General features: G+C 49.2%; 1 protein-coding gene across 2 annotated transcripts in view; it reads right to left on the reverse strand.

The window, feature by feature from the left end:
• Window positions 1-15,539: 15,539 nt before the first annotated feature.
• The window catches only part of LOC116948545 (Krueppel-like factor 6), a 60,967-nt gene continuing 54,579 nt past the window's right edge, over window positions 15,540-21,927 (reverse strand). For both annotated transcript variants that reach the window (XM_076071707.1, XM_076071708.1), the window contains one exon: window positions 15,540-19,151. The gene's annotated coding sequence lies outside the window, so the exon portion shown is untranslated. The remainder of the gene's footprint in view (window positions 19,152-21,927) is intronic.

Consider the following 21,927-nt stretch of genomic DNA (forward strand, 5'->3'; position numbering starts at 1 on the left):
AGCTTTACTGCTGCAGTAAGAACACAAGACGCCCTTCCCCTGCCCCCCGCACACCGACGAGGAATATTGAGGATCGGAAAAGCGTTTGTGGCCTAAGCAAAGGACCACGCCGTGGTATATTATTATTAAAATCTATTGACTACGTGAGACACGAGGACACTACCCAACACACACACACGTCTCAAGCTCCCGTTTCCCGATGTGGCCCCCCATAGAAAATATTTCGTTGGCGCGATCGCAAGCACTCCTGAGTAATTGAATAGGTGGCGTCTGCATCAGAAATGACGCCTGTTGTGCCTGTCCTCCCTGCCCACTTGCCGCCACCTTGATTCATCGCCCTGGTAAATAGCGCTGAGTTACGGTCAAAACCGGCGTGGCAGACCGAGGGAGCGTGCAGGGCAGCGCTGTCCGTGATTAACGTGGAGGGCCAGGGACAATGTGGGGGCTTCCTTGCCCGGGAACACGAGTCGGCGTGGCGTGGTTGGCGTGGTGCACCTTCGCAAGGAATTAAATGAGGGCCCACTGTTAATTGTCTCTCTTTGCCGCCCCAGCAGCCTTGGTAGCTCCGGCTGGTGCACCGTGGGTCCCGGTGCATTCGCGCTGCCGTGCACGCTGGGCAGCTGCGTTGCCGCACATGGACCGTGCCAGGCGGACGCGCATCGCCCGGGTGAAGCCGCAAAAAAAGGGTTAAATAAAGCCGGCGAGAAAACAGAGAGAGAGAGAGAGAGAAAAAAAACCCACCAGCTCACTCAACAATATCAATCTTGCCAAGAGGAAGACAAAAGGAAGGAAATTTAGAATCGTGAGGTTTTTTTTGAGCAGTCTGTTTACAAAGGAGGTTTGAAATGTTGCTTTGTCAGGCACGAGTCGAGACCGGGCAGCGTTTGGCATGAAGTCTGTCGTCGTCGATTTACCACCTCCCCCCCCCCCTCTCCCTCTCTTTATCTCTCTCCAGTACAGCGTTGCAGAGATTTCGGACACATTTTCGATTAAAATTCGCTTTGCGCGGGTCGGGCTCACGGGGATCGAAAGCCTCCCCAGGCGAAACGTGTATCAGATTAAATGAATGCAAATGAATGGGGACGAAAAATTAATGGTCAACTAATACGTGTCGACCCGAGTCGACGCGCAAGGCTAAATGCGTAATGGGTTAACAAAAACACACTGCGAACTATCGCCATCGCATAGAACGATCACTCCGATGCTGGCCACAAGCAAAACAACAGCGCAATGTTGAGAACATGAACATGCAAGAAGACGTCCTGTTTATATCGACACTCACTTATACATGGATGTCCAGGAATGTATCGAAGCATGGCCTGTCTGGATGAGCGATCTAGATAACATTTCCTAAGCCAGCACACCACATCCGGTGCGCTTCGCGCTATGGCTGTGGATGCTGATTACTTTCCACTGACTCCAGTCCACCAGCGACACGCAAAAATATTTCTGCATCCGGCACACCACATCCAGTATACCGTTTGTGCCATGACTGGGGCGACTAGTCACGTGTCGCCTACTCCATGCTACCAGCGAGCCGAAGAAATACTTAAGAGAGGAATTGTCTCCGTGAAAAGTGGTTTGTTGGTTTAAAATAAATAAGTGAAGTACATGCCGATTCTCGTGAAGCCACTCTATAGCACAGGTTCAATGAAAAAAGATTTGGACAATCCAAACAGAAGTGGTGTTCTCTATCCTATAGAGGGGTGGAATGGTGGCGCAGTGGTTAGCACATTAATTATGTATGTACGTTGAACTTCTTTCGCACCATACCTAGCCAATCGCGCTAACCGGGGGTGTGGGGGCAGGACAACAAACTGAATTAAAAAAAACAGTTCTAAAGAAATTAGTTTTTTTTTCCAATCTACATTTTAAAGTGCCACAGCTCCAGTGGCTTCCTCATATCGGAAGGAAGAGCGCTACAGGTGGGCGCAGAAGCGCGTCTGAAAGCGCGCGATGCGGCGACCGTCTTTGTTTCGATGAACCCTGAGGTTGCATGTCAGCCACGGCTCGTGCCAGTGACGAGTGATATCTGAAGCAGTCCTGGGTTTGCCTCCTTGCCGCTTCACCAACTCGTACTGAGCAGTGTGCTGAAGTATGAACAAACAACGGCCACATGGCCTCGTGAGGCCTACACAGAGCATTTACCAAAACCAAACAAGAGTCATTGTTTTTCTGGAAGGTAATAATAATGCTAAATACTATTAAGTCATCAACTGCAATTATAATTGCACCAACCTAAACAGTGACAATGTTCCCTTCACGTGCTTTCATTGTGTCAAATTAATTAGACGTATGATCCTTAGGGAATGTATGGATGTTAAGTGTGGGTTGATTTGAAAGGATCTCTTACGAAGTTACTGAGTCAACCCAGGTAATAGGGAAATACAGCACGGCGGCACTCACACACACACAGCGCGTGGCAATGAGGGCGTGAGATATATTCTCATTAGTGGAAGAAATGGCAACAGAGTCGGCGGAGGAAAGGCATCGTCATGGCAAGCAATGAGCACGCACGCTCCGCGCGGCACGAGAATTCTCTCAGACTTTCACCCAGGAATTTTTTAGAAGAAATTAATAAACGACATATATTTTTTCATATTTATATATATTTTTTTGTTTAAAATAATAATGTTGAAAGCCCTTTGTCATCTCGCTATGGGATGAAAGCTTCCTCTGTGCCGCACCAGGCATAGCGAGGGGGATGGGGTAGTTTGAGAAGCACGGTTGGTTACGTACGGTGCGATACAAGTTCAGCATACATAGTTAACCATACTTCACCACGGCTAGCATCAGCGGGTGAGCGATATCTGAACCGGTCCTGGGTCCTCAAGCCCCTGTCGCCCAATCCCACATGAACTAGCGTGGTGAAATATGGCCAAACAACCACCCTGGACCGAGCAGCAATGGATTGACGGAGGACCGTAAGCATGTATCATGTATGTACGTTGAACTTCTTTCGCACCGTACGTAGCCAACCGTGCTAATCAGAGGACAGATGGAGCTGACATTACTAAGCTCTGCGCACCGATGTCTCGGGCGTATGGCGCTGCGCTGCTTTGCGTCGTTGGATTGCGAATCTCTGTGGAGGATAGCGATGCGACTCCACGTGTGTACGTTGGACTTCTTTCGCACCGTGCGTAGCCAACCGTCCTAATCGGTGGTGAATGACAGCGCATTGAGCATGCGGTTTTTAGCGGGTGGTGGGAGGGGGGGGGAGTCGGATGGCTCGTCGGACAGAAACCCCGTCGAATGGGCCACTCAACAGAACTACTTAACGACGGCGAGAATGGAATTAGAAAGGATTACGACTACTACGTCGTGTTTCTGGGGCGCAGGCACCTCTGCTCCAAGGCAGCCTCTTCTTGAGAGCTCCTCGCCCTTTCGCCAAAGGGATAACATCGCTGTTAATTAGAAGGCTGCAAAAAACAAAACGGGGCCACTTTGTTCGCGTTCATTTGCATAAATTACATGGCAACGGATGCCTGATTGCAATTCAAAGGGAAACCAGGGGCTGTGGAATGAGGGTGAAGGGAAACCGTGCAGCAGTTCCAGTCACTCTGAAAAAAAATAATTTTCATTTTTAATTTTGAAAGTGCTTCAAAGGCGCGCAACTGTTAAAGTGTTTTTTTTTACGACGCTGTTGATATGCAGATTTATTTTTACGGGTTTATAAAAAAATAATCACGACGGTGTTTGCCGTGCAAAATAAACAAATGTAAATTCCTCGTAATTGAATGTAGCATAAATACGCATTCACTGTGTCCAAATGTGGCAATGCGACGCGGAACGGAACGGAACGTCGAATTGGGAGCCAAGGAATGGAACGTGTTCGAGAGGGCGTTTACCGACGAGATGAAGCGATGAAAACAGCTCGTGGGCAGACGCTCGGCGACAATACTACTGGAGATCTGTGAAAGAGAGCTTTATAGCTCATCGGATTCCTCCAGTGTAAATAAATACTCTGATTCTGAATTGTTATGTATGTATTATGGGGAACTTCTTTTGCACCATATGTAGCCATCCGTGCTAATCGGAGGTGCGGGGGAAGGGCAACAAACTAAACACAACAAGAAGTTTCTACAGAAATGAGTTTGCAATCTAGGTGATTTAAAAGTGCATAACTCCACTGGCTTCTTAATATGGGAGGGAAGAGCGTTCCAGACGGCTGCAGGCGCGCACCTGGAAACGCGCGGTGTAGCACCACGTGGAAGGCGACACCTTCGGAAGACCGAGGCTTTTTGGAAAGTAATAGTTGGAGGACAAAGGCCTAACTATCTCTCCACATCCCCATTCAGCTATGGATTGGTCATGGCTGATGATAATGACGACGATGTGGGTTAAGAAATCACGGCTTTGCATTATATTCTTGGTTCTTTCAGTAAAGTCACGTAGAAGGGAAAGAACCAAGAACATGAATCCCTGCAGTCACGAAAGCTTTAAATCAAAGCTTTGCATTACATCGCAGGTCAAACATCCAGAACTGAGAAGTGCAATTACTCAACAAAGTAAAAAACACACAAAACGAGTAAAACTAAATTTCCAGCAGAACGTAAGGCATATCATAACCAACTGTAGCACTAAACAACACGAACAAAATATAAAAAAAACCTCGGGCAAAATTAAATTGAATGGGACCGGAGGACGATAATAATACAAAATAAACCTTTGCGTTACATTTTTTTCTTCTAAATATACTTTCACGATTACTTGGCGAAAGATCAAGGGTGGGCTGAAGGTTGTCAGCACAGATAGGTCATGCATCTAATTAGAGAGAGGGAGACCTTTCAAATGACCTGGCGCCCCTCAACGCTGCCCAGCGGTCTGGCGCGAGTACAAGATAATCACTTGTCTTGGCGTACGTGCGGACTAATACATCTGTGAGATAACAAGCGTATATCATAATATTTATCGTCATTATCCTCCGCATCATCATCATCATCTTCATCGGCCATGATCAATCCACCAATGGACAAAGGCTGCCCAAAGCCGCCGCAATCATCCCTCACGGTCCTGCGATGCAAACATTTCCTTGACTTCCTGCGCGGCCGTCTGGTTTAATTAATCCATAATCGAGGTTTTTTTGGAGGGTTAGATCGCGTGTGGTCACCGCATCTACGCCTCTGTTTAAGAAACGAAACAGGTAGACTTCTCCACAAATCTGGCTGTCGCCTGATGAAGCTGGTTGTTTATACTGGCGAAACGTGTGACTTAGATTGTAAATGTTGTGGCTTGGCTCTCCAACACACCGGTGTGCTGTACTAGTGACGAATTGGCCACGTTCTAAATTTTGATTTACATTACATAAAATCCGTGATCTGGTTCCGTCTGTAAAAGATGTGATTCCGGACATACAATACCCTGGTGTCTACAAACTAAGTTGCCTCTGTGGTAGTAGTTACATTGGAGAAACCAAACGCCATGTCTCGGACCGCATTCGTGAACATAAAGCAGACCTTAAACACGGTAGGACCAACACCTCGGCCGTGGCAGATCATTGTTCTAATTCAGTAGGCTCACATGCCATTGACTTTTCCAAGACAGAGGTTCTTTGTAAGCCATCTGGCTTCCATGAGAGATTCGTTCATGAGGCTATCCACATATACAAGCACAGAGACAATTTCAACCGAGAAGATGGATTCTATCTTAGCAATCATTGGAAAGATTTGATAAATCATTTCAGGTCTTAATTGATTGTTCACGCTTACAGTGGCTTTCAGACAGCATACATTATAAAAAAATTTCGTCTCCCCCCTCCTCTTTTCAGAATATAGATGGACTAGTCCTAAATAAACTGCCAAATCGTTGCGCGTGGCGCTAACGTTTTTTATAAATAAATAAATGCGCCGTTTAAAAATAAATTTATGCAAACCAACACACCTGAAGACGACCGTTTGAGTTATGATCGAAACGTCGTGAGAATTTTTTATTGTTTTATATATATTTTATTATTTTGTTGTTTCCCTTCAACGTGACTTTACCGAAAAAACTAAGAATATGGCCACGTTCTGTTTAACGTGACAACCCTTACTAGTTGGCTGTGTCGGGTGGTGGCGGGTTTTAACGACACATTTTCATATTTACGCGATCTAACCCCAAAAAAAAAACTTCTATTATGGATGATATTGGTCGCGAAAGCCTCCTACGTGTTGAACTGGTCTAATTGTCCACTGCGTCTCCACGATGGGCGGCCCCTCGTGTGCGTCGCGGCCGCCGTGAACTGTCACTCTGTCGTGAGACTCGACCGTCGGCCGTCACCCCTTCTAGTCGACTGTGTCCTTGCTCAAGCCCCAACGCAGCTTTCTTAGCAGTCCGCACCTCCGATGAGCACGGCTGGCTACGTGCGATGCGAATGTAGTTCAGCAAACAATCCCTCTGAAAAAAAAAACGACGAAGGCCCACTGAGATATATAGGCCTGGCCACTAATCACAGCTCAACGCAGCGGCTTATTCACGCGCAAAAGTAGAGCAGTCAAGTATACCCTAAACGCGTGTTTATCGATGTGGAGGGAAGAAACGGAGAACCTGGAGGAAAATCCGCACGACCACCACGGGGAGAACATCCAAACTCCAAATATACAGCAGCAGGCGTCAGGGTCGGGATCGAACCCACGACCTCCTGTATACCAGGCGGGGTAGTTAACATCTCCTAGCCACCATGGCTCCCCTGTCTGTCTTTTCATCGTATGGTGAAAGACAGACAGACGAGCACACGGATTGGAAGGCAAATATACGTCAATTAAAAATGTTCCGTTTACAAACCCTCGCCCCAAGTCTCAATACCTCTGCAGGAGCAGGAGCGCAGCCTGAGCTGCAGAGGTATTGGATAGTCCGCAGGTCAAGGACACTGTGCTGCGTGACATTAAACATTGACATTCAACCTCCTGCCCTTACTTTGGCGTGACCCCCTCTGCTCGTCGTAGAAGGAAACCGCAGAACGCCAGATGCTCTTAGGGAGTCAACGTTAGTGGCTCAATGACAGGCCGTGGATCTGAAGAATCACCCGTACGATTAAACTGACCATCGCGTGCGGGCGGCAGGAAACAGATTGTTTGCGGTCTAGGCAATCTGTTACGAGGTCTGAGCCAGGTTGGTTTCCATTAAGGGGTTCAATTCCTCGCGTCAACCACGGCAAAAATGACAGATTTCAAATTAAACACGGCCTGCAGCCATGTAGTTTATTATTGCCTGTTTATTTTCACATTTCCAAGCCCCCCCCCCCCACCAAATTCTGGGCCAACCACGCCAACAACGGCGTCTGTGTGCAGAGCAAAGCGCTCCCCTCTCCCGCGCTCTCGAGGTCTCACTCCACGTGCCTCGTGCCGTCACGATTCAGACCGGCCTGGACCGTGGCTTCTTAAGGTTGTCACCCGGTACCGTTCAAGGGTCTATCTCATCATTTCCTCGACGACAGAACGCAGTTTCCCCGCTACTTATTTTTACGCGATGCTCCTATCCCTGGCTTGTAACAGGGATTAGTGGTGCAAGGCACTACCACGAGAGTACAGGGTACGCATATCCTTCATTTTCCTCTATTATTGTATCCTAAAATCATGTCATCCAATGAAGACACTAACAAAAATTGTTGATAAAATAAGGCGAATTAATTTCTTAAATACCTTCATCATTCATCAGAATTAGAATCTTTATTTAAACTGGAAGAATCTGATGAGCTTTGAAGCTCTTTTTTACAGATGTCCAGTCGGGTGAGCAAATTGGAGCCCTTTGTCAATCCAATGCTGGATGAAGGCCTCCCTATGAGGAATCACTCATGGGGGTTCATTCACCATACTTCACCACAACGGTGAGCACGGTTGGTGAAGTTGGGGCCGGTTCGCCATTCACGTTAGCCGTGGCCAGGAATCGAACCCAGGGTTTATGGGTTCACAGCGCACTGCGCTAATCACTGTGCCACCACTCCACCCACCACATTATTACATGCCTAGTATATGTACTTGTACATTTGCATTCAGGGCTCAAATGTAGAGTGTATCACCATGTACAGCTGAGGCGACCAGTCCATTAGGACCAACACAGACATGAACCTATAACTGGGCAGCTCACGGGCCAGTGTCCCGCTGTGTGGGTTCATCCTCGGTTCCTTCAAAGGTCGCGTGAACCTGCCAGGACAGCCCTCACCAGTGCGTACAGTTTCAAATGATTACTTTTTTTTAATTTAAAATATTTCACTCTCGCAATCGGTGCACTAACATTCAACACACTTAGATTTAAGTGTAATTAAATGTCACCAGCGAGGTAAATTAAATACAAAAGCTTCATTAACGCTTTTCCTCCACGGCAATTTTGACGGCAGGGAACGGAGACGTCTTGAAGCAATTGGACGTTTTAAAGCACGATGATAATAATACGAAAAAAGTATCATTATTCCGTTTCTGTGCCTCAATTCGTCACTTGGGATGGCAAGGAAGGGTCGTTTTTATTTCGCATTAGCCAGTCGGGCACTGGCCGTCAGTGATGTTCCTTGCGAGCCTCCCCTACGCCGTCTCTGAGCGTCGGGGTGAGATCCAAGCAGTGCACGCGCGCGAAAAGAGTTAAAAAGCTTAATGGACAAGCTGCCAATGGCATGGAATGTAGTAATTAGACCTAGTGATTAAACACGTTATAGAATTTAGCACAGTTATAAGAGGGACAATGAAAGATTTGCTGCTTCAAAAAAAATACTCGCCCGATGTGTGGCAAGCTACGGCGGATTTATAAAAATGATAAAGGGCTTGAGTTTTTTTTTTGCTCGGAACGAAATAATTATATTACTTTCAGCTCAATTCTGCGACGAATGGTGCAGAGCTGAGAGACTCGAGGGCATGAGGAGGAGGAGCGAGAGAGCAAGAGAAAGGAGGGATAACATTTCCTCTGCAAATGGTGCCTGCCTGGTATTTCTGCCGTGGCTGGAAACCACACGCTGGCAGTTCTCCAGGCCGGAGGAGGCACGGGAGAGTGCAGGGTTGGAAATTGCTCGCGGCTGGGGCTCCGCAAATGTAATGTGATTGGCTTTGGGAGCATTAGCATTGTCTGTGTCTCCGGAGGCGAGGGCATCAGTCACGGCGCTGATTTAGCCGCGAGACGTCCATCCCTCCGTCGTCGTGGTAACGCACCGAGGTGGCGTGGACCCCCCCCCCTCCCTGCCGTGAGTCTGGAGGGCCGCCCAGTGTGGTTTGACACCGCACACAGGTGTGATCACAAAGCCATCCTGCTCTCTCAGATGCACATCTTAGTCCGTGAGAACAGAAGGCACTGAGAGTAGGAAGGCACATCTCCCATCGCCGCGGTGGCGAGATGTTAACGACCTCGCCTGGTATACAGGAGATCGTGGATTCGATCCCAACCCTGACGCCTGTGTATTTGGAGTGTTTGCATGTTCTATCCGTGGTCGCGTGGATTTTTCTCTGGGTCCTCCGGTTTTTCCTTCCACATTTAGAAACATGCGATTAGAGTATTTGGCTGATATACATTTCCACACGCGCGTGAATAAGCCACTTCTATGAGCTGTCATTTGTGGCCAGGTCGATTCTGAAAAAAACTCTACATAGCTCAGTGGGCCTTACCTAGTAAAATAAAAAGATAATTTCGTTTTGTTTCTGTTGCCTGACATGCATGTCTTGTATCACCGCATTGCATGTCCGAGGGTGGTAGTGGGCACGACCGGTTCTAATATCTCTCGCCATGGCCGGGAATCTCACTTAGGGCACCCGGCTCGGAGTAGCAATTTTAAGGAAGGGCCACTACTAAAGGGAGCCCTTGATGGTATTTACGTCTGCTCTTCCACGGTGACTAGACGTGGTGAATCAGGTAGGTGTACCCACACCTTAACCCACCACAGGCGGATCGAGTAATTGCAGTGAACCCATCTTACTGTTAGGTGGACAGAGACGGAGGCAATTGAAGATGCTTGCCCCAGCTTCACAAGTGCCGCAACCAGGACATGGAATCGCATCGGCGACCACTGGATTGCAATTCCAGGACACGAACCAATTCGCCACTGTAGCAGCTCCCTTCATTTATCAGTTAAAAAGGTCAAAGTTTAGTTTTTTTTAATATATTCTGGGTCTTTCTAAACCAGTAACCCCTTCTACCATCCCCACCCCCCCCCCCCCCCCCATGTAATCACAGGTAATACAAACACATATTTTAACATCCGCAGTGTGCTAACCACTGTGCCACCGCTCCAACCCCCTATTTTGAATGCTCATTCCTTTTTTTCATTTAAATAAAAATCGAGTGCGTTTTCTATCTTCGTGTGCGTCCGTGCCAACTCTCCTTTTTAATTACAAGGACTTGGGCGGATGTAATTTCTTCCCTTCTTCTCAGCCGCCCGTTTTTTAACACCTGCAGCCTCCAAGTCAAGCGGGAGGAATAATATCCATCTCCCGAGTAAATCACTCGCTCAGGCCGCTCCATTAAGTGGCTGCGAGCAGAGTTTTATGAATTGGCGTGGGGCGTGAGGGTGGAGGGGGAGGGGTAAAGGCAGCTGCCCATTTGTCACCCAGGTTCACCGGCGCGCAAGTGAAAATTACAATCACGTCCTGTGTCTCCCACAACCCCCACCCCCCTAGCCTCTACCTCGCTGGAAGTCCTTGATGTGTTCCACGAAGGGCGACCGCTTCCCCGGTTGAGTCTGAGCAAACATGCGAAGCCGTGTACCACCGTGCCCAAACTAACTGCTTAACGAACTGGTTTTTTTGGTGTTATTTCACCAGGTCAGGCCCACTTGAGCGACGCAGCTCTTTTTTCCAGAAGTGGCATGGCCACAAGCGATCGCTCACCGAAGTGGCTGATTTTCACGTGAACATCTTTAGCAGCCACCAAATAACTCTAAAGGCGTGATGTTGTTTCTAAATGTGGTCAAACATCCCCCCCGCCCCCCACCACAGCTTTCAGGGTGTGGAGTAAGCCATCATCCAGCGGTGGAGTGACAAAGAGCTGTAACATCACAAATTAAACCGGGCACTTTTCTGACATCATGACAATGGCGGATCGTCAGAAATCAGACATTCCAAAAGCAGTTTTCTGCACTTCGTGATTCAACTCCGATAGGACAATCGGTAATAAAGTAATTTAAAAAAAGTAAATCTGAGCGAAGTTTAATGAATGTCGATTTTAATTTGAATGTAATTAAATGGCGCACTCAATAACGACGCCTGAACAGGTGGTCAAGAGGCCCCGACTCACCTGCCAAGCAAGGACGTCTCAGACCAGACGCGGGGGTGGAGAGACCCGGGGGGGGGGGCAGGGGGTGGGGGGGCAGAGAAGGGAGGCAGAGGATGGGAAGGGAGAGGAAGGGGGGGAGGGACAGTCTGAGCAGAAATTGATCAGCGGTGGCAAAAAAAAAGTTAGGGAAGAAAAATGATGGGGCAGTGGCCAAGCGTTATCAGCGTTTGGCAAATGACAAAGCTCTGCACGGCGGTGGCAAACACACCCGCCGCGAACTTCGCGTGCTCGTGAGATAGCTTCCGCGACTTCAAGCGGTGCTGCTCGTTGCTGGCCGCTCCACGTTTTTTGAGGGCCTGCGCTCAGCGACCGCACTAAAGACCGGCGCGTTAATTGTGTCGTAACGTGCTGTCACGTGGTGATCCGCCCACACTGGGCATCTGTGAAAAAGGAGCTTCATAGCTCATCGGATTCCGGCCGCAGTCTAAATCAAGATTCTGATTCTGACATTTGTCAACGTTTAAGCAAAACCAAACGCTGCCACGGTGGTGTGACGGTCAGCAGGGCACCGGACTTGCAACCCAGGGTTGGTCGCTTCGATCTTCCGGCGCGGCAATTGAAATCAATGGGTTGATAAGCTGGCCGCCCGTGGGTGGAGGTCAAGTGTGGGTATTCCTACGAGGACTATTCTGGCCAGCGTGAAAGAGTAGACCAAAATAATAACCCGCTCAAGGGGCTCTCCAGAGCTCCCGATAGCAGAGGGCCTTCCGCCAGCAGTGGCGTGAGCAAGATACTCCAGGGCTACGCCTTTACCACTATCTTAGTGTAAAACACCATGCGTTTGTCAATGTAGATGATTTAAAAGTGCATAGCTTCGGTGACTTCCGCATATTAAAAGGGAGAACAACGTTCCAGACGGCCGCAGAAGCGCATCTGAAAGCGCGCGATGCAGTGGCCATCTTTCGAAAGACGGTCACCAGCTTATCACGTGGACATTCACAGCAAGCCAAATACTCCAAGTGGTACGTCTCTTGGTGTGCAGGTGGGCGAGAGGGGTTGTTGTATCGTGGGACTGCGAGAGATGGATACGGGCGGGGAAGGCTTGCCGTGAGGAGTCGACGTGGACAACGTGAAGACATCTTCACGTTGTAACTGTTCGCGAATGGAATTTGACATTTCTGTGTTGTGCAATTTCTGCTGATTACTTGTAGTTGTTTTGGCATTTGCAGACGTGCACCCCACGTCTCCCACGAAAAGTAAGACCCTGAATCTCAGGGAGCTCTCACCTAGTCATCAATATGGTATGCGCAATTATTTACGTAGATAGGTTTGAGGGGTAGCCCTGCAATTACTTGCTGATACCACTGTTGGTGGACGGACCTCTAACTCGAGAGACCTTTAGACAGCCTCACTCGAGGGAATTTGGCCCACTCTTCAACACGGGCCAGACGTCTTTGCACGCATCCAGGTCAGTGGTTCTTAACCTTAACTGCAGCCTTGCACCCCCCTTTGGTTCTCAATCGTAATTATTATTTTTTGCAGTGTTAAAATATGCATTTGAGTTGATGAAACAAAGTAGTTGTACCTAAGTGCCCGTGCTTAATTTTGTGTTCGGATGATTTACCTTAGAAAAAATATCTGGCCATGTCTCGCACCCCCAGAAAGGGCATCTCGCACCCCAGGGGGTGCAGCGTGCACCCCCAGGTTAAGAAGAAGAACCACTGATATTCTAGGCTAATACGATATAAATTGTAATTGCACCGTTATTTAACCGAATGCAAATGTCACGCAGGTACACACGCACGCACACCACGTAACTTTCAGATATTTGTATTTTGCCTGCGTGGTGTGCGCCGTAGAGAGCAACTCAGTCTTTACGAGGCTGGCACCGACAGCTAGTACACACTGCGACGCGCCTCTGCAACACAATCCCAGCGGCAGCCGTGAAGAGAAAGAGAAGAAGATCCATATCGGCCTCGCGATTAAAATCATCCACCGCTGGTAGCCCAGGTATGATTGATTTCCAAAAAATGGTTATTATGAAGATGCACCGCGCCAATAGGCTCCGCAACGATAAGACTAACCCCGAGCAACAATGTCCAGTCGCGTTTTTTGCCCACATCCTCTCGGAACCCGATAAAGACAAAGATCCCCCCTATAGCCTTAACATATTATTGGGGCAAGTGCTGTTAGCGAGCACCAGCGAAGGCCAGCAGGGCATACGAGGGGGCGGGTGACCAACCAACCACCTCCTGCCGCCTCCGTCTCACCGACGTGCACGATGCTCGCCGCACACCGCCCATCGGGGGCTCATTTGAGGCCGAGTCGACCGAGGCGAGACCCACGGGACCGGTTCGGACGATCGTCGCCGGCGTTGGCGGCCGCGAGCGGGGAGTCGGAACTCGGTTTTGCAGCCGGGGTTCGTAGCGCGGTGCGTGACGCGGTGTGACCCGCACGTCCGCTGCGTTCTGACGAGGAGCAATCGAGAGTGCCCCCCCCCACCACCACCCCCCCCCCCCACGATATCGCCCGCCTGCCATTTATTGCGCGCGAGCTACGCGCCTCGGAACAGAATTAAAATGTCATCGGCTGCCTTTGTATTTCTTTAAAACATCTGACAGGATGCCTCCCGAAAAAGGGATAAAAATTGTATTTTAGCATTTTTAAGATAGAGGTTTTATGCATTATCGCGAGCCCCGCAGCAGCAAAGTGAGATACGGCTGAAATATTTCTTTCAGCAAAAGTGTGCGCCGCCGCATGAAGCATGCCCGCTATTAAAAGGCATTCATTGCCCCCCCCCCCACCCCACCCCCCTTTTGTGCGATGGCAACGTGGCTCTACGGGGTTTTTTTTGGTCGTGAAATGCACAGTGACCTTTTTGCCGGCCGCATCTCGTCGGTTGCGTTTCATTTGGACGACTCGTGAAAGTCCAAAAAACCCCTTGTTTTTAGGCGATTGCGCAGTTTTATCCGTGGATTCAAACAACAACACCCCCCCCTCCCCACGCATGTAGCCGTAGCCGCCATTGTGCACGTAATTGCCACGGGAGCACAACACAAAAATCAGCTCACGTAGTTAAAAGCCGGATAATAGCAAATTAGGCCCATAACGGTTGTCTCTTTAAGGGGTACATAGCCCAATTAGCGTAAAAGACAATGATATTTCTCCTCCTACTCTGCCCCCTCCCCCTCCAGACTTTCTTATAACGAACAATTGTAATGCGATATTGACTTAACAATATAACCGAGGCATTACCATCAAGCTCCAGGCACGGATCGACTGTGCATACATATAAGCTTTTAGACGGTGAATTTATGCCATCACACAAAACAAGCAACCGCACGCGTGGCCAAAAAAAACGTGAGAGAGAGAGAAAAAAACACAAAAATCACCGCACATTTATCCTCAAGGAAAATGGCAGAGCCTCTTTTTCTGAAGCGAGCCCAGCGAAGCCAAAACCTCCCCTTCCGCGTTTTTCAGGCAGTCCTATGGCTTCTCTCAGGGGTAAGAAAACTAAACACTGTAAAACATTTTTTTTTCATTTTAACAGGTAAGGCCCACTGTCAGAAGCGACCTGGCCATCACAAATGATAGCTCACAATCGTGTGGAAATTTCCTGCGGCCAAATGCTCTAAATGCGCGATGTTCATTCTGAACGTGGAGAGAAAAACCGGATGACCCGGAGAAAAATCCACGCGACCACGGGGAGAGAGACACGCAAACTCCAAATATACAGCAGGCGTCAGGGTCTGAATCTAACCACGACCTCCTGCATACCAGGCAAGGTAGTTGACATCCCATCAGGGTCTGAATCTAACCACGACCTCCTGTGTACCAGGCGAGGTAGTTGACATCCCATCAGGGTCTGAATCGAACCAAGACCTCCTGTGTACCAGGCGAGGTAGTTTTCATCTCTCCACCGTGGCGCCCACTAAAATAGGCTAAACAGTGCAGCCCCGCAATTTCTTGCCGACGTCACCGCGGGCGGAAAGGGCCTCCCTCTAGGAGGCCTGGAGAACCGTCTAAGTCTAAGGGGTGTTTTAGTCTTCCCCGATCACGGTTGGCCAGACGTTGAAAAAAATGTACAGCTGCTGCGCGTGTGTGGTTGTCGCCCTTGTTGCTGTACGGCCCTCCGATGTGTTTTCGGGGTCGCAACCGCGTGCTGCTCGGCACGATGTCCGACGTTTCCCTCCAACTTGCCGGCAGCTTATTGAGAAACCGAGCTACGGGACCAGAACAAACTCCCGGCTCGTGGAGCGATGAATTAAGGGTGCATCTCGTTGAACAACACGCGGCACGGCACGAAAACACTACATGGGAGGACGACAAAAGGAACAACACACGGAAAGCTAAAAAAAACTGCTCCCACGCGGTTGGCAGGTAGAGTGGGGCTTTATTTGCGGGCGCATGCATTATCCCAGGCGGGACAGGATCGCGAGATATATTACACAGGAGGAAGGCCGCTCCATCTTGAGAATAACACGCCTGTGTGCATCCACGGACTACATCTACCCCTCGGATATTCGACTGCTGAATGGCCCCATGGGCTATTAATAGAAGTCGGTATCGCATTCTGCGTGGGTCGGCAGCAGGCGCGGAGGTAGTGCGAGGCATGTCCCGCCCTCGAACCCAGGCGCGTTCCCGTTCACTGCAGCGAAGTGAAATAAAGCGGCCTCCGCCGTTCAGTACCTCCGCCACGGTCGTCGTCGTCGTCGGCCGTGATCGATCTACTGCTGCATGAAGGCCACCCCCCCAAGCTGTTGCAACCTCTCACAATGGCGAGATGTCATTATCGACGAAAATATATTTCAGTTTTTGTCGGGCTTTTTTTCGCCTGCTAGGGTTTGCAGAAGACTACAGGCATTTGTTTCAACAAACAAAAGACCGGTTCTGTAGCCTTCTGGCAGTTTCAGGCGTGTTGAACAGATGCCGCTGGTTTAGCAAATGCTATTGCTGAGGTTTACACGTAACATCGTGCTGCTGTGTTGACAGTGACGCACAAACACAACGAGCAAAAAGCTCAACATTTTTTTCAATTGCACCACCGTACAAGAGGAAGAGTCATCAATTAGGTGGTGTCTTGGGCAATGGCTCCGCTCTCGGCGATGGAAGGGTCAATGCTTGAAACGTCAGCTGCTGTATACGTTCTCCTCTCTTGGGCAGTCTTGATCTTATATAGATTTATACAGCGCTTTACAATACTTATGCAATTGCACATAAGATGAGAGTGGTTGAAATAAAGAGTGGGGGTTATTAAAAGTGGTGGTGTAGTTACGGTCATCAAAGTGTTGTGATCGCTTTTGCTGCTGTTGTTGGTGAGAGCACTCCCTCGAAACGACGGGGGCCCTGTTAGTGCCATGCAAAACGAACGCACTGTATCGAGACACGTATTGGGGAAAGACAAACACCAATCCTGCACATTTGTGTAGCAGCCCAAGCAATATAATTATTTGGACGTCCGCTCATCGCGAGACCACAACTGCTGGGCACGGCTTCGAGGGGACACGAAGCCCACAATTCCAGTGTCCCCGTCTTATGCGATGCTGCAACACCGATGCTAAATCCGGCCCGCAGTTGCAAATGCTCCCCTGAGCAGCGTGGCCGATGAAAGCACTACCTGGGCCACTATGAGATATAACAAGGCGTGCAAAGGGTCCCCTGTACACTCCCCGTTTTGTCATTTAATTTGGTCTCCCGATTTATTCCATCCGCGCGAGCCGTATTGTGTCATGAGATGTAAAATCCATTTGGAAGTCTCCAAGAGCAGTGCGCCTGTCCGCGTGGTAGGGAACAAATGCGGAATATATTTTAAACAGAACTACTCCTCCTCCCCCCACCACTCCCCCAAAAAAACCTATCAAGTGGCCTTTAATCGTTCACACGGTAGGGTGCGCACTTTTCCACACACGCAGCTTTGAGATTGTTTGTCGCATGAAAAGCGAACCGATTTTTTTTCAAAACGAGGCAGAAAATCCTGCCATATTAAGTGCAATACTAAGTTGTATAATATGGTGGGGTGGTTTTTTCCTTCCAATAATTGATGAAGAGGCTGAGACCATGAACTCGCTAAACTTAACAACATAAGTGTCTGAGCCACAAGTGTCTGAGCCACAAGTGGCTTAACCACAAGTGCCTGAACCACAAGTGCCTGAACCACAAGTGGCTTAACCACAAGTGTCTGAGTCACAAGTGCCTGAACCACAAGTGCCTGAATCACAAATGGCTTAACCACAAGTGGCTTAACCACAAGTGCCTGAACCATAAGTGCCTGAACCACAAGTGCCTGAACTACAAGTGGCTTAACCACAAGTGTCTGAGCCACAAGTGCCTGAATCACAAGTGCCTGAACCACAAGTGGTTTAACCACAAGTCGCTTAACCACAAGTGTCTGAGCCACAAGTTCCTGAACCACAAGTGCCTGAATCACAAATGGCTTAACCACAAGTGGCTTAACCACAAGTGCCTGAACCATAAGTGCCTGAACCACAAGTGCCTGAACTACAAGTGGCTTAACCACAAGTGTCTGAGCCACAAGTGCTTGAATCACAAGTGCCTGAACCACAAGTGGTTTAACCACAAGTCGCTTAACCACAAGTGTCTGAGCCACAAGTGCCTGAACCACAAGTGCCTGAATCACAAGTGGCTTAACCACAAGTGGCTTAACCCAAGTTCCTGAACCACAAGTGCCTGAATCACAAGTGGCGTAACCACAAGTGGCTGCACTCTGATGCCCGAGTCACCTCTTCCCCAAAGCAATGGATTCCTGAATCTATCTTTTCGTAATATTTTAACCCTTTGCATGCGTGGGGCATTACCCAGGTACTCGGCTTTCCTCGCACATCCCAACGCAGGCCTCTCCAGAGAGCCTTGACGCTCATCGAGGCTCTCCTCAGTAACTAATAGAGAGCACTGCTGTAAATGAAGCAGTTGACCCCAGGCAAGAGTTCAACTTGTAATCTCGTGATTGGGAGCCCTTGCCGTTTAGTGAGAGCGATTCTGGAACAGTCTTTCCAAAATCTCCCCCGAAAACACAAAGGTGTTTAACTGTGCGGGACCTTTCACCAGCCCTGATGAAGATTAACCAAACCATACTTTGGCCCTCTCAGCAAAATCACATTAATTCCCTTCTGTTTATTATTGTTTTTTTCAAAGCTTTACTTTCTTTCCTTCTAATTCTTCTCCTCTTCCTATTTTGTGGCGTAAAAAATAAGTCAGACACCAACTACCATCGCCTTCCAGGAATTCGAAAGGGCAAATTCCAGCTGATGGTTTTCTTGAGTCAATTAGATTCGTAGACATCTCAAGTGCAATCCCTTTGTGCGCACACAAAACCCGGTTGGGAGTTGGGGACGGGGGATGAGGAGGGGAGGGAGGCACTGTCAGAAAAACCGCTCCACCTCGTCATTTTAAAGAGATAAGCAAACAGACGTAAGCCAAACGCGCGGCAGAAAGGAATTCTGCCCGTGCCTCCCACACACAATGAGAACAGAGCGTGCTCCTTCTCCCCGGCTCGCTACTCCTCATTTTTGCTGACCAAGTGAAATATGATAGATAATGACAAGAACATTTGTCATTCCGCCTCGCATTTTGTTACTGTTGTTGTTGGCAACGGGCCTTCCATTGTTTATTTTGTCTCGTCTCTTAAATACATTTTGGTTGCCTGCCTTTTATTTGACCGCCGGTAAACGCGGCGTTACGAGACATTTGAGAGAGTGAGTTGGCGACACACACAGAGGCACGAGGAGAGCCGCCAAGAGAGAGACCGGCTGAGTGGCTCAGCGGCTCACAGCGACAGAGCGGTAAGCCACGAAATTGGAAAGGTCACGAGTTGAAACCGTGGGTTGGGCATTGACTCATACCATCATTCCTCTGGTGGTCGGTAAAATTGAAAGCAAACTTCGTGGCGAAGTCAACAGTGGTCGTCCAGTGGGCAAACTCGCCCCCCTCCGCCTTGAGAACGTGGAATTTCCACCGCTGGTTCAGAGCTGTAAACGGAAGATGAGAAACGCCTCAATGCAGAAAATCACTTGGCGCTCGATGGACGAGAATTAAGGCAACACACGTGGGACACGTCGTTAGAGGTGCAGCCGGACAACTGATGACGCTGAGCCTGCAAGGAAACATCGAAGGGAAGAGAGGAGGAAGAGGCACCGGCTGGGAGGCCAATGCGAGCAGCTGGGCCACGGACGATGCACGAGCCGCTGAAAGATCACGGAGAGCATCGGTCACGCACAAAAACCCTCGGTTACGAGGGCGATACATGACGACGACGACCGCGAGATTGTAAACGTGCGCCAGTCTGGCTCAGTGGGTCTCAACCGCCAACGCGCCTTAGCACGAATACCAATCAACACCGAACGGCACACGCTCGCTCGCACACCACACGCCACCCGATTAGCACGTCCTTATCCCCTCCCCACCCCCCCCCCCCCCCCCAACAGCTTCAAACAAAACATCAGGCACTGGCGTAGTCAGCGGCGTATGCGTACGGACGCCGGCATTAAACACCGCCGTCGTGCCGGGCAGCATCGAAGGCTGGTGGGCGCCATCATCGCGGATCTCACCATCCAGCCATCTGGATGGCTCACCGCCCCGCAGCATTTGGCTGCCACACGACGCATCCCAACAAGCGGTCACGGCAGGTGCACTCACCTGTTCCATGTATGGGGAGAATAAACAAAAATCGCCCAAATGCGACTGAAGCGCATCCGCTACAATGGAGCACACCGCGAGTCTTTAGGTGTCTGTGCAAGTCTATATGGGCCTCTATATGGGTCTTTGCGAGTCTGTGTCTCTTTGCGAGTCTATGGGTCTCTATGGGTCTCTGTGGGTCTCTATGCAAGTCTATGCGTGTGTGCGAACTCATGTCCACACCGGGTGCAGGAGTTGTATTCACACTCGCCGACCTCTGAAGCCATCAACTCGATGTCCAACTTAGACATGGATGTATAACTGCACGTCAAAATTGGTATACAGTAGAAGCCCTCTTAACGTCCACTCCTGTTAACGACCAATCGCTTAACGACGGGCCTCCATAGAGGCCAATGTGTAGTGTATAGTGTAGTGTATAGTAGTGTAGTGTATAGTAGTGTATAGTGTAGTGTATAGTAGTGTAGTGTTTAGTAGTGTATAGTAGTGCAGTGTATAGTAGTGCAGTGTATAGTAGTGTAGTGTATAGTAGTGTATAGTGTAGTGTATAGTGTAGTGTATAGTAGTGTATAGTGTAGTGTATAGTGTATAGTAGTGCAGTGCCTCCATAGAGCCCAATGTGTTCGCTTACCGACCATTCCCCTGTTAACGACGGGCTGATGTAGGTTCGGTAAATATAAAATAATGAATTGATTAACCCCGTTTTTTATATATCACGTGTTTATAATGTTGTAAGTATCTTTGTGTGTTAATAAACTTTATTGAAAGATTACAAAGTACGTTTTTTCGGTGAAAAAGGGTTACGTTCGATGCTATCGGAACGAATAAAGCCTTTAACATGTATTACCTATACTCACGTAACGACCAAATAACTTAAATACCGGTTTCGTGTGACCAATTATCGTCGTTAAGAGGGGTTCTACTGTGCACACAATGTATGCATGTTGAAATTCTTTCACACCGTACATAGCCAACCTTTGCTGATCAGAAGTGCGGGGGAATGACAAAAACTAAACACAAAAGGCAATTGTTCTACAGAAATTAGTTTTCAATCCAGAACTAAAAGTTCATTGCTCCGGTGGCTTCCTAACATCGGATGGAAGAGCGTTCCAGACGGCCGCAGAAGCGGAGTTCGCGTGATGGCCCACGCTCCTTGACGAGACCAGCAAGACACCAATACGAGAGAGAGAGAGAGAACGAGAGAGAGATTTAAACACAAACAATGGTAGTGAAGTTGTTCGTTGTTTGTGGACACCGACACCGTGGAGGGAGGGAGGTGGCTGAGCTCCATCGTCACCCGGCACGACTCCCCAACCGACACGCGGACCGCAAATCGCGAACTTGCGGGAGGAAGCAATCCCCCCCCCCACCATCCCCCCGCGAGAACGCCGCTTTTCGAAATTTTAAATCCGTGGCGAGGTTCGCGCTGTCGCTCTGTGGGCGTGCCTCGGGGTTGTGAGCCGGGGGGGGAGGGAGGAGGGCGATCTCGCAGCCCCAGTCGCTCGCACACGCCGGAGGCTGCATTCCTACATCGCGGTGTGGACTTCGCTTTGCTTAGTGTTCCGTAATAATTGATGATGATGTTGTTGTTGTTATAATGATGATGATGAGGAAGGCGCCGAGCAGGAATGCAAGAAACGGACCAATTTTTGAATTGCACCTGCTCAAGCAAACATTTTAAGCGCAGTGCTTCAGTTACACGGAATGTTGGTTGTGTCTGCAAATAACGCCACTGCACTCTCAAACTATAACACAGCCATCATCCACTAATTGTTCATTGACACTTTTTTCTAGGGAGCGGGGGGGGGGGGGAGCGGTGGTGCAGCAGTGAGCGCACCGCACTACGATTCCAGTGCCTTGACTTTAACTCCTGGCCACGGCAAACACCAGCGCCGAGTTATTCATGAACCGGTCCCGGGGCCGCCCCTTCACCAACGCACGCCAACTAGAGTGGTGAAGTATGGTCAAACAGCGCTCACGACCAATGCGGCGTAGGGCAGGCCTCCATCCAGCGGCGCATTGCAAACCGCACGCGGCAAAGCTGCACCACTCAGGCGCGGCTCCAATCTCATTACAGCAATCCCTTTCAACAACAAAAAAAAATCACCGCCG

The sequence above is a fragment of the Petromyzon marinus genome, chromosome 34 (genome assembly GCF_048934315.1).
Source record: "Petromyzon marinus isolate PM22_M1 ecotype Great Lakes invasive population chromosome 34, UKy_Petmar_22M1.pri1.0, whole genome shotgun sequence".
Lineage (NCBI taxonomy): Eukaryota > Metazoa > Chordata > Hyperoartia > Petromyzontiformes > Petromyzontidae > Petromyzon > Petromyzon marinus.